The 13,955-nt window shown below is 38.0% G+C and overlaps 1 protein-coding gene across 3 annotated transcripts in view; it reads left to right on the top strand.

Moving 5' to 3' along the window:
• The window catches only part of LOC129745796 (protein lingerer-like), a 159,981-nt gene that overhangs the window by 28,597 nt on the left and 117,429 nt on the right, over positions 1-13,955 (top strand). The window lies entirely within an intron of this gene.

Raw genomic sequence — 13,955 nt, 5'->3', positions numbered from 1 at the left:
AGGAAGGCAGGAAGCAGGTGGCTGTCCTCGTAGTAGCAAGAAAGTACCGATTTTCCTCGACCGATGTGAGCTCGCGCATCGCAAAAAAAACGAAAAAAAACCTTGTACGTTGGCGAGGAAAAATTTCTCTTTCTTTGCTGGTTGCCGATATCGAGGCTGATGACGACCGCCCGAGAAAAGGATCTCATCTGTTTCTTTCATTGTTGTTGATGGGGTTCTTCGAGGGTGTGGGGGGCACGATTTTTTTTCTTCCATTCCTTGATGCTGGCGCTGCAGCCAATAGGACTTTCTTCGTTCTGCGCTCACATACCTACCAACCTAGGGTAGGAAGTTAACTTTCCGATCCAGTACCTCGTTCAAGCTGGGTACGGCTACGCGGTCGTTTGAAAGGCAAAATGTAGTTCTGCTGAGATGTGCGGAAAAAGTTACTTCGATAAGTATTTTTGCACGTGATGGGCAAGAGAAGCAAGTTAGCAATCGAGCAAAAAATAACGATCAAATTGTGAAGGTTGCAATGGAAATATTGTTATGTTGAAAATGAAATAAAGTCAACACATCCGATCTTCCGATCTATTTGAGACATTTTATTGGAAGTTAGGAAGGATTTATTGAATTATACTTGATTTTCAATTTGTCTTGTCACTCTCAAATGATAAATTATTCGATGCTATTAGTGTATTGCTGTCAAGGAACATTTAGGACGGAAGCCCTGATTCTTTCCGTCGATTTTTTACGTACTTCCAAAAAGATTTCGGACTGTACTTAAAATTCCTTCGTTACAAGTTTAGATAAATTAAGTAGCAACGCTTACTGACTTTTTTATAAGCAGAGTTTGCGGTATTCTCCCTTAGTGTAAGGGAATGTGTGTTTGTTGTAGTTTCAAGTGCACGTTTCTTGGCCTTCTTCAGTCACCGCAGTTCTTTAGTAACCCAAGGAGCCCGCAGATTTGTAGCCACCCTACGTTTTGGAACATGGCGATCCAAAATGTAGTTGAGAATGTTGTAAAATGTCTCAGCAGCTTCGTTTGGATCAGAAGGATCGAGCTCAACTTCCCATTCGATGGACTCAAGGACGGGAGAGGAAGCTTCAAAATCCACGTTCTTGAAATCTTGATAGAAGAATGCCGTTCACGGGAGCATATATCCTTGCGGCATCGAGAGAGACCACTGAGGCTGGGTGATGTGGAACAGCTTTCACAAGGGGAGCGGGAGCTAAGTCAATCGTCGGAATCCTGAAATCTTCGCTAACGAAACAGAGCATAGGTCCGTTTTCATTTTCGATATTATTTGGTCGGGATTCGACCAGACCGAACTGAACGCCATCAGCATTTTCTCGAGACACTTGAACTTTTTGTGCAAATATTTTCATCTATAAATAAAATTTATGAAGTCTATGAGCTAGAATCAATAGTTTATAATTCAAGGAATTCATTTTAATCATTTGTATACGGTTTTGCGATCTAGGATATGAATAACTCGAGATTTAGATTCGGTTGTTTTTAAATTTTCTAATGGCGCTCAGTTCGGTCTGGTGGAAGGCCGGCCATTTATCTGACGTAAAGTCGCTGTACTCAGGGCGTCTAAGTATACACTAGAAGATTTTCGTGTAGCTCTAGATGGTAAAAAGCATTTGAAATATCGAGCTTTGGAAAGTACTTGGAGCCATGAAGTTTGATCTTTATATCGTCCAAAAGCGGCATGCGATAGTACTCCCGCTTGATTGCACGATTGGGAGTTCGCATGCCAACGTCCAAGCGAAAGTCGTTTCGACCTTTAGTGACTGCTGACATCCCACTTATCCAGTCGGGAGCGGCCGTGCGTGACGCGTTCTATGATGCCCTGGTGTTCCATCTCTTCTAATCTAGCTCTAGCACTCTCACGAAAGGCAGCCGGCACATTAAAATAGGCATTCTTTGTGGGGGACACATATTTATCTACACTAAACTTGATGAGGACCCCCGGTACTTTTGGAAATTTCTTGGACTGCTGATGAGTTTCACATGCGTTAATACATGCTCCTACTTTCAGCAATTCCAGGTCACTTGCTGTTGCTCGTCCCAGAAAGGAGCGACGGCCAGCGTCGGCTACAAGAAAATTAGCTTCTACCAATGGTTTACAATGGCCCACATCTTCTATCTGTGCATTGAAGCTACATCGAATAGAAATGGGTTTGCTAGAAGCATACGATCGCAGATCTGCATTTGTGCCCAATCGGATTGACTTTAGAAGGGCCTTCCCTGCAAAGTAATCATTCTTCAAACGCTTTCAATCATCTCCGCCGATGATATTGACATCCACGCCGGAATCTATTAAAAAGCGGATGGGACTCGACGATCCAAGATGACAATCAATTAGAATGTCTGATAGAGTCAAGCTGTTAATGTCAGGACAAGGAGATTGCTAGAAAATTTAAAAAAAAAAATGAATAAAGTTCAACTACTGTTTTTTTTTATTAGAGTCCAACAAACAAATCATTTTAATGTATTTAGTTCTTTTTCACTCCATATCTACCTTTTTTCGTCTTCCAAATCCGTCCATCCTGGAATCTTCGTTTGGACATTGCTAGCATGTTTCTTTTTTTGATGGCACGTTGCTGCATAATGTCCCCGCATTCCACATCCTTTGCAGTTTTCATTTGCCGCCGGGCATTTACCATATTTATGGAAAAAGAAGTTGCATTGCAAGCATCTTGACCGTCGGCCTTGTCCGTATCGTCGTTGTTTCGTGGAATTGAATGGTTCTGTTCTGGGGTTTCATAACGCCCCGTCTTTTGGGTATTCGTTGATTCCTGTTATCCACAGCGAAAGCTTGTTGCGTTTCGGTGTGAGTCACTTCGGAAGGCAATGTTTCCTCGCGAGTAGCTAACTGTACAATCTTGGTGGCGTTGTATTCATGTATTCTTGATTCTTTTGCCAGTGTTCTGCTACGCATTCCCTTCAAAAGTTGGGTTTTCCTTTACTCTTTCCGATGGACTTGGCTATACCATTTTCCCTTCGATGAGAGTAAAGGTAGCCATTTTTTTCCTCTTGTCACAAATATGAACTAATGGCAATTCCCCAAAAGAAGAAAATCTAGAAATACAATCAAAATATAACCTAGCAGAACTGTCTTTGGCTCGCCTGTGGTAATTGTCTTTACGGGCCTGAGGGGCATTTTACCTAGTAATACGTGAATGGCGTCGAGGAGTGGCTGGTACTCGTAACGCTCGATATAGGCTGGCTGCCCGAGAAGGGCCGTGTTGCCAGGCGGTATGATTGTGTGACTACACACTATTCACGCTTGTGCGCTCCAAGGCAATACTCAAAGACGAATCCACCCTAACAGCAGGAACCTCGCATCTCCACGACTCAAGGCCTGACCTCTCCTCTAACGACTGAACCTCTCCTCGTTTTGAATTTATCCGCACTTTTTGTTTGTTGTGCTCGCAACTATTCAGATGATTCCCGTCGGAAACGTCATCTTACCCCGCCTCAAAAGGCTCATCCGAAGTCGAGAGTCATTCTACATCAAGGGTATTTACCATACCGAGAAATACTCACTTCCCTACGATCCACTGCGGAGAAGGTATTGCCTTATCTTTGTAGATTCATTCGTAGGATCGGACGCATTCTACTCAAAATTCCCTTGACAGTGCTCCCTCTACACATGCTCCAACATACGCACTTTGTTTCGACGCTACACGGACACTGCCCGTAGCGTAACGACGACGACTACGACAATCGTGATAGTTGCGCCAGGGCTTTCCGGAAGGCCAAGTACGCAGCGCCACCTGTGACCTGATCGTTTGCGCACACACTTATTAAACGCTTTGCTGACTTCTTTCAAGTAACCGAGACTTGACAAGATGCACCACACCGTCTACAGTTGTCTCTTGCCGACACCATGGCGCGGCTGAACTCCATACACCGGTAGAAGCTAGTTTTTAAGTTTTTTTTTCCTCAGATTTAAGTTTTTTTTTGCCTTGAGAGCACATGAGATGAAAGCTTAAATCTGTGGAAAAAAGCTTAAATCTGACAAAAAAAGCTAAAATCTGAGAGATGTGCTCCACACGGATTGTAAATCGTTTCCGGGGCCTGGTTGTAAGTAGGAAGTAATCTGGCACAACGACCATCCCACTTTAATCCATCGGATTTGGATCACTCTATTGGTTGCGCTCACTGACAGTTTCGAGCAGCACGGTCCGACTCTAAACCGAATTGTGGCTTCGTCCCTGACGGCTCTTTTTCATCGGCCCATCGAGGTAACTGACCTTCACGGTCACCACTTTTTTAACTGAGTGAACCTTAATGTGAGCTGCGTATTTACTGGCCTTTGCTCTCTTTCACAGCACGAGGATCATATCACCTGCACGGCTCCGTTGAACTTCCTGGACATTTTTGCCTAGGTTAGGTAGTTTGGGATCTACTCTAATTTGTCGCAATATATCTGCGTACGACTTGCTCTCGACCTTCATCGTATCGTTTCGTGGATTCGCCACGGTGGCTTCTTAGGTGTGCTACCACTACTTCGCTACCCACTTAGAGTTTTCGTCTGACACGCTTAATACGTCGTACTTAAGTATTTGGGGGAAGTAACTGTCAACTGATATTCGTTGGTATCAATAGTTTAGTTGCTGAATTTGAGTCTAGCGTGCAATTTGGTGTCCCATTCATCCCCTCTGGGAAGTGTTACAATATTGAGGGAACTCCCTGAACAACGCCTCAGGGTCGGCTTGAGCTCGATCGAAAGGGCAAGCAAAGAAAACACTTTTCTCACTAGAAACCTTCCACGTTTATTGCTTTGATGTTCATATACACTGGGAAATGGTCCCCACCCCTAAGCTACCTCCTACCTCTTGATTAGCTGTACCTTAGGGAAACCTTCTGACGCCTGCTGCTCACCACTTCGCTTACGGTGATGGTTGTTGTAGTTCGTCGACACCTACACCGGACTATGCCAGTGGTGGTTCTCGAATCCTTAATCCAGCACCAAGACGTATTAGGTCGATACATTTCGGGTATAAGACTGGACCGACCTTCAACACGATTCAGTAGGCGCTTCAGCTACAGCGCAGTTAGAACTCGGGAATGGCGATGACCTTGGTTCTCCTCCACACGTTGGCATCTGTCTTACGGGCTCGCTCCAAACTCAGACGAGCAACTTAGCTGTAAGATTTTGTTGACCCAATAGCAATGGTGGACTCATGCCTAGACCAGAACACTCAGGCGGACTACCGAGTGTGGACAATTGGTTGGTTAGTCCAAGACTACGGTGATAAACCGGGGCGTCGGCGTGTAGACACCCAAACATGCCCTCGGGTACGCTGTAGCATGGTGACCCTTCACAATATGGGTGATCAAATCGAGGTAATTTTGCAACTGTGCTAAAGACAGTCAATTTTTTTCTAGAATTCCAACGCAAATTGAACAACCTTCAGATTTGCTTGCATTGATCATATTATTTATAAGTTACACTCAAAAGTTGACCCTGAAGAATGTTAATGCTTTTTGCATATTGAATGTATCGTGAAATCGACTGTCAAAGTAATATTAAGAAAGGACTATCCAAGATCTTGGCCTTTCTCAGATACTGAGCATCCATGAAAATCGCAAAAATATAATTTAAAAAAAATATTTCGCTCGTTCTGCTCCCCAGCAATCGATGAAAACATCACAACACTGCAACGAAAGGGCAGGCACAGTGGGCAAATCGGCTTAAGCCATCTATAAGTTAGGATTTATGTGCATGTAAAAATTGGAATGTGTCCCCCCTTCCTTCGCCTATTTCATTCTCCCCGTCGTCGTTCTGGGTCAGCACATTTCCGAATTTAATTAAAACGGACCCGGTCCGATCCGTGTCTACATGACATCCGCCGTCGAGGGTTTTACCGAATGGAAAGTTAATCCACCAGCAGCAGCAGCAGCAGTTTTTTTTTCTTGCTCTCTAGCAGCTCTACAAAACATCATTTCCGTTCAATAAATTTCACACCCGGTTCCGCCCCGACCTTCAACGTGGGTAGGTAGTGTGTTGCTTTTCTCCTGTTTTATTTTTCCATTGCTTCTCTGGTCTAGAACGCTGCTTGTTGAAATAGAACCAGGAACGGTTGGATTGAATTTGTTGTCTGGAAAACTGAGAAATATTCAAGTCGAAGAAGGATGAAAACGAAAATTTAAAAAAGTGAATGAAATTTCTGAGTTCAGGCTAAATTTTTCCAGCAATCTGGTGAATTAAGAAAATTTCAAATATGGAATGTTGACAATATAGATTATTATTTAAAGAACATTTATTTGACATCATCATCAAGAATGCAAAAAAAATGTATCAGTTTCTTTTATTTTCTAAGACGACGAAGGATACATGAATTCGAGGACTAAACTCCAATAAAAATTTTCGTAAACGACGTAGTACAAACCCGATTTAATACACTTTACAGTGGATTGTTGCCTTTCTTTCAGCCTGTAAATTATATTTGGATACATACAGTCACAGTAAATAGTAACTTTAAAATGGAATAAGTTAAAAAATATAAAAAAAATAATAAAAAAAAGCCTAATCATGTTTTTCAAATAATTCTGCCTCTCAAATGAAATAAACAAATGTATTGAAAGAATAATTGGGTAAAATTACTACTGCTAGAGTAAATCACAGTGCGGAAACGTAGAGTAAAATAATCGATCAAATTAACTATAGACATTAACAATTTGGACCTCTTTGAAATGACAATATTTTCAATTTTGTCAATTTTGTCAATTTTGTCAATTTTGTCAATTTTGTCAATTTCGTAAATTTCGTAAATTTCCTAAATTTTGTCAATTTTGTCAATTTTGTCAATTTTATCAATTTTGTCAATTTTGTCAGTTTTGTCAATTTTGTCAATTTTGTCAATTTTGTCAATTTTGTCAATTTTGTCAATTTTGTCAATTTTGTCAATTTTGTCAATTTTGTCAATTTTGTCAATTTTGTCAATTTTGTCAATTTTGTCAATTTTGTCAATTTTGTCAATTTTGTCAATTTCGTCAATTTTGTCAATTTTGTCAATTTTGTCAATTTTGTCAATTTTGTCAATTTTGTCAATTTTGTCAATTTTGTCAATTTTGTCAATTTTGTCAATTTTGTCAATTTTGTCAATTTTGTCAATTTTGTCAATTTTGTCAATTTTGTCAATTTTGTCAATTTTGTCAATTTTGTCAATTTTGTCAATTTTGTCAATTTTGTCAATTTTGTCAATTTTGTCAATTTTGTCAATCTTGTCAATTTTGTCAATTTTGTCAATTTTGTTAATTTTGTCAATTTTGTCAATTTTGTCAATTTTGTCAATTTTGTCAATTTTGTCAATTTTGTCAATTTTGTCAATTTTGTCAATTTTGTCAATTTTGTCAATTTTGTCAATTTTGTCAATTTTGTCAATTTTGTCAATTTTGTCAATTTTGTCAATTTTGTCAATTTTGTCAATTTTGTCAATTTCGTCAATTTTGTCAATTTTGTCAATTTTGTCAATTTTGTCAATTTTGTCAATTTTGTCAATTTGTCAATTTTGTCAATTTTGTCAATTTCGTCAATTTTGTCAATTTTGTCAATTTCGTCAATTTGGTCAATTTTGTCAATTTTGTCAATTTTGTCAATTTTGTCAATTTTGTCAATTTTGTCAATTTTGTCAATTTTGTCAATTTTGTCAATTTTGTCAATTTTGTCAATTTTGTCAATTTTGTCAATTTTGTCAATTTTGTCAATTTTGTCAATTTTGTCAATTTTGTCAATTTTGTCAATTTTGTCAATTTTGTCAATTTTGTCAATTTTGTCAATTTTGTCAATTTTGTCAATTTTGTCAATTTTGTCAATTTTGTCAATTTTGTCAATTTTGTCAATTTTGTCAATTTTGTCAATTTTGTCAATTTTGTCAATTTTGTCAATTTTGTCAATTTTGTCAATTTTGTCAATTTTGTCAATTTTGTCAATTTTGTCAATTTTGTCAATTTTGTCAATTTTGTCAATTTTGTCAATTTTGTCAATTTTGTCAATTTTGTCAATTTTGTCAATTTTGTCAATTTTGTCAATTTTGTCAATTTTGTCAATTTTGTCAATTTTGTCAATTTTGTCAATTTTGTCAATTTTGTAAATTTTGTCAATTTTGTCAATTTTGTCAATTTTGTCAATTTTGTCAATTTTGTCAATTTTGTCAATTTTGTCAATTTTGTCAATTTTGTCAATTTTGTCAATTTTGTCAATTTTGTCAATTTTGTCAATTTTGTCAATTTTGTCAATTTTGTCAATTTTGTCAATTTTGTCAATTTTGTCAATTTTGTCAATTTTGTCAATTTTGTCAATTTTGTCAATTTTGTCAATTTTGTCAATTTTGTCAATTTTGTCAATTTTGTCAATTTTGTCAATTTTGTCAATTTTGTCAATTTTGTCAATTTTGTCAATTTTGTCAATTTTGTCAATTTTGTCAATTTTGTCAATTTTGTCAATTTTGTCAATTTTGTCAATTTTGTCAATTTTGTCAATTTTGTCAATTTTGTCAATTTTGTCAATTTTGTCAATTTTGTCAATTTTGTCAATTTTGTCAATTTTGTCAATTTTGTCAATTTTGTCAATTTTGTCAATTTTGTCAATTTTGTCAATTTTGTCAATTTTGTTAATTTTGTCAATTTTGTCAATTTTGTCAATTTTGTTAATTTTGAAAATTCTTGAAAAAAGTCATATTAATGAACCTGGCAACAACCATGATTAGAAGATAAGGTTGCCAAAAATTTTTAAGTATATATCCGGACCGAAAGAATTTGAGCCATTTTGTATGAAAATCTAAAAAAACCAAGCTTTTGACTTGCAAATAAATCCCGGGAGTATACGGACAAATTTGGTAAAAACCCAAAAATTGCTCAACAAAAATCAAGAAAAAAATGGGTTAATTCTATTTTTTCGTCAAAACTCATTAACAGATTTTAAATCGTTTTTTAGGTTTCCAAATAAAACCATTCATGTTTGTTTTTACAAAACTTACTCAAAAAATTTCATTTCGGAAGCATAAAAAGAAATATTTACAACACAGTTTGTTTTTTTTTTGTTTGATTTGCCAAATAAGGTGAATAAATCCGGGAAACTGGGCTGAGTCGGACTGTTCCCAAATTTTGTATTAAATATCTGGAGAAAACCCGGATAAAACCGGACAATCTGGCAATCTTATCTCAAGGAATGTTTTCGTGTAACACTTTGATTTGTGAAAAACTTTTGAATGCATGTATGGAAATTGATACAATTTTCAGTGAAGGTGCCCAGTAATGTAATGTGCAAAATTTGGTAATAATCTGTCAAGGGGTTTTTAGATAGCGCCCAATGCAGAAGCTCATTGACCAGATTTTTTGGGCAGGATCGAAAAAAGTCTACTATTCGACCATAGTTCATGTGGGTAATCCTGCAAGTACTCCAAGAGTATCTAGTAGGTTTTATCAAACGCTATCCGAAAATTCGATTAAGGAAGTGATAAAAAAATGAAACTTCGGGTTATGGTTTGTCTAGGTAGCTGAATAATAAACTGGCATGACTAAATTTCTATAAGATAAAATAGCTGCCCACCGTTAAAATAAACAAAAAACGGTGGTCAAATCGTGTGCAAAATATTTGAACCGCTTGCGGGAAGATATTTTGAATTTTTGTTGTTGTGGATAGCCAAACCAACTCTTTAGCGCTCACCTGGCTAACGATCCGTGGAAGCTGCAAATCGGTAAATTTTTCATAACGATTGACAAAATGAGTGGTGTTTTGGAACGAACGGGTCACCATGAACCACCCTAAGAAGCGAAATGACCCAGTAGCAACATGGCGATGCTGCGCGCATTAACGGCGGTAATGCGCGCCAAAATCATCGGTTTTCCTCGGACATTAAGAGGCTTTTCCGAAGGATCGAGCCACCGTCGATCCTTAACTCGGTCTCTTTTCCCAGCCAACCACCAGCGGAGACGGTAACAAAATCAGAGGCCTAAGTGGCCAGAGTCAGAGGCCGGAATGGCCAGTGTCAGAGGTCCAAGGGGACCATAGTTTGTGAGAAGTCCATAATTGTTAAAAGTCTTAGTCTATCGAAGTAAAATACAGTCCACTTAAGTTGTTGTAATGTTTTGAGAATGAGTGCGTTTTTGTTCGGTAAAGAAAATCTGATGCTATCGATCTAAGCCATCAGGGGCGATCCTGAACAAGTGGTCTATATGAGTGTCTATATATAAAAAAAAAACGAACATAAACACACACAGGATCTCAATGAAACTTGATGTTTCCTCGAAGAGATTCCTTTTTCTTCACTCTAAGCGTACATCTTTCGAGGATATGATGGCTAGCATATTACAAATGCTAAAACCACCAACCCACAGAAGGTGTACTATGTATGCCGGAACCGGGATTCGATCTCATACCCGCTGGCTTAGAAGACTTGAAGGCTATCCTCTACACCATGGGCTGCGGCCAATATATAAAAGAAGACTGCCTCCAAATTCAACAATTTTCCCTGCACAATTTCGATTAAATTAAAAATTTTGAGTAATTTTGAAGGTTAAACTTTTAGTCTGTGGTTAAACTTCAGAAAACAAAAAAAGTTATACAAAAGAGTCTTTATTTGAAAAAAAAAAATTCCATTCCTGTTCCATTGAGAACAGTCGATGTATTTTTATATAAGGAATACTTACAACTGAAACTGTCCTACTGTGCTAAAGTGTTTCACCTTGTTCTATTTTCCCGGAATCAAAAATGCAGTTCAACTCAACATGTTTTCGATGTTCAAAAATGTAAAACCCTTTTGTGCCGAAGAGATTCCATGGATCATTAATGTTAACCTTTTTCATTTAAATCCCCATCATGCCTTTTGTTTGAATAATGCCCATTCTTACCGGTTAGGAGAGGAGGGGAGACCTCCGCAGAGCACATCGGGTGAATTTTCCCTTTTTATCAATGGTGCGTGTCAACGTTTTGGTCGAAAATACACCTCTACAAATACACACACACACATAGGTATACTTTCATCCCACATGAACAATGGTCCTGCCGGAAGGTCCTGGAAGGTTCTGGTTGTGTTCACTCGCGCCTTGCAGCAAACAGAAATAACAAAAACGTAGAAAAAAATAAAACCTGCCAGGATTAATGATCCCAGGACACGCTCAGCTCCCTGGTTCAGCCTGTGACAATCAGTGGCCATGTATAGGTGAAAGTGTACAGCCAGTGTTTGTCATGCGTGTGGGAGTTTGTTTGTGTGTGTGTTTGGCCACAATATTGTCCCCACGATAATATTTTCCTTAATCCGCGTGTGCCGCCGCACAGTTTATTTGTTTCCCATTTATAAACGAGTGTGACACGGATGGAATCTAACCGGGTCTGGCCTGGCTTCGTCGCCGTTTTCGTCCTGGGACAAAGGATCGCATGATGAAAAATGATTTTCACGAAAATAGTCCTATGCCCTTCTGGATGTGGATCAGTTTTGTTGATGGCGTGTTGTGGTCCCAGGAACTTGTTTAAATGTTGAATATTTTCTTTATCCTCTCTCAAGTAATCCTGATCCAGGACCCACCAACAATCATCCGGCAAACCAGCCAGATTGCGTGCCTGCTGACTGTGTTTGTGTTTGGCCTAGGTCGTTATCGTACGCGGGAATCAGTTCCGGTTGAAGGTGTTATTTTAGAGGCGTTTACATCCGAAACTTGTTCCCGGCTTGGTGGTTGGTTTCGTGAGAGTTTGTCATAAAATTAGCTACTTGGAAGGTTGCTTCCTAATAATAAGTAGCACTGCTGCTATACGCAGCAACAAATTTGCATGTGGGCTATGAATTTTCCGCCCTAACAAGAGCATTTAAGCGCCGGTGCCGTTCATATTTCAATGAAGGGTCTAGCGATTTCGGGAAACTATACACCAAAGTTGAGCAATTAATCATTTTTCCCAATTTTTTCGGGTTGTGGAGTTATGGCTGTTTTACCCTCAATTCTCATACATTTTCAAAAAGTTTAGTGAAAGCATTTTAGGATTTGAAAATCACACAAGATAACTGCATTTTTTTATGTGTGCGGTGGCTCAAAACGCCTTCATTCGAGTCCACGTAATAAAATCACACAAGATAGTTCCGTTTTTGTTCAAAGTTTTCAAGTGCAGCTTTTATCTGGATTATTTACAAAATACTGGGGAATTAGGGGTTAAAAAGGCATTACATCTCCTTTTGTTAGCTCGTCCGGCGTTTGAAACTATGTCGAATCGATTCTCCCGACATTCTTACTTAAGGTTAGTATTTTTTCAAAGATTTTGATTTTGTTTGAGGGGAGATATTGAATTTCTTCGGGGCTTAGCAGCTTTTTTGCCCAATTATTTAAATGGTATTTAACTATTTTCTAACTGCTGTCTAATAGGTTTATATATTCAACGGAATTGATTAAATTTCTTTTTGGTGGCCACATCCATAGCCAAGAGCATAAATAAACAAAGCCATCTGAATCCGGTTGTTTTTGACATTCTTGTTTGAACGAAGTCGATTGCGGGTTTTTGTGGATCAATCTGAATTGAACCGGAAATCATTATCATCTTGTTTTCTTCGAAGAAACCATCATTTTTCTTCTTCTCAACTCACGATGCTTTCCTCCTTTTTTTTTCTCAAGACAACCGGGTTCTAACAACTATAAATGTGGTAACTTGTTAATTGAACGTGAACTCTTAGCCTAAGTCGTTGAAAACAATCAAACCTCGATCGAAATTAAACCGTTTACCAGATGGTGCTGGGGTTCAAAACTTAATAACAACTAAATTATCTTCATTTAGTGTAAGAAATTTTTTCTTTTTAGATCAATTATCACTTTACTCATAAATATAACTTTTATTATAGTGCGTTTAATATACAATATTGAGCCAAAAAATGACCGTAATTTGGGGATAAGAGTGTCTCAACATTTCCACAGTCATATTTACTGGGATTGCAATCCACCCTTTCCCGAACATTGCTGTTGAATTTCAGCTAAATTGAATAGTTTTCAGATGAACTTTCATTTTTCCAGTAGGTAGTTTGTTCTGACCCAGTGATACAGTAAATTTATCATTTTTGTTGTTGTTTTTAATGGTTGAAGTAAATTTCGTACAAATAATGTTTGATTGAGTAAAAAGTGATCATGATTTTAAAAGAGTTTTTTTTTCTACATTAAATGTACCTATATGATTTAGTTGCGATATTGATTAAGAAAGGACGCTTTGAGAATATTTGTATGTGATTGTTAGTGCTAAATGGATATCTTTTTGAACATGTGTGATTTTTTTATGGCGATCACCTACTTTGTTTTTTAAAATATATTCAGGACAACCAACAAAAGCTTTCTAAGACGAAACAGGTTGCTTCAACATAGATTAACGTTCCAATAGATATTTTCACATTTTCAAGGTGATGGAAAGTGTTAGAGAAACATGCGGGTCAAAGAAAAGGAAGAACATAAGCCGTAAATATCTTGAATTTCTCGAAAAAGATGCAACGGCTCACCGACAAGACTTGAACCCGCAATCTCCGCTTCAGTACATATCGGCGCGTTTGAAAATTACACCACGGTGAACATGATAGAATCGACCGACACGAGCGAACAAGTCAAGGTCCATCGGTCAACTGCTGGACCTTCCATCGATACACTACACGTATATCTTGCATGCAGGGTTGCCAATGTGCCTGATTTTTCAGGATTTGCCTGATATTTGGAGGCCCAACCTGATAACCTGGTAAGCCTCTGTTTGGCCCTGATTTTTGGAAATAAATCTGATTTTCCTGATTTTTGTGAATAACATGGAGGTTAGAATGTAGGTTGACGACCAAAAAAAGGTCCTCACTTCGACCAAAATTTTCGGTTCCTGATTTTTCTTTCTCATGTCCCTGAATTTTGAAAAAAAATATAGACAACCCTGCTCGCATGTGTTCTTGTCCGGGGAACTGAAATTAAGGGAGAAAATTCGTCAATGATCACACAAATTGTACAGCCAATG

The sequence above is a fragment of the Uranotaenia lowii genome, chromosome 2 (assembly GCF_029784155.1).
Source record: "Uranotaenia lowii strain MFRU-FL chromosome 2, ASM2978415v1, whole genome shotgun sequence".
Taxonomy (NCBI): domain Eukaryota; kingdom Metazoa; phylum Arthropoda; class Insecta; order Diptera; family Culicidae; genus Uranotaenia; species Uranotaenia lowii.
This window is presented reverse-complemented; position numbering and strand designations above follow the sequence as displayed.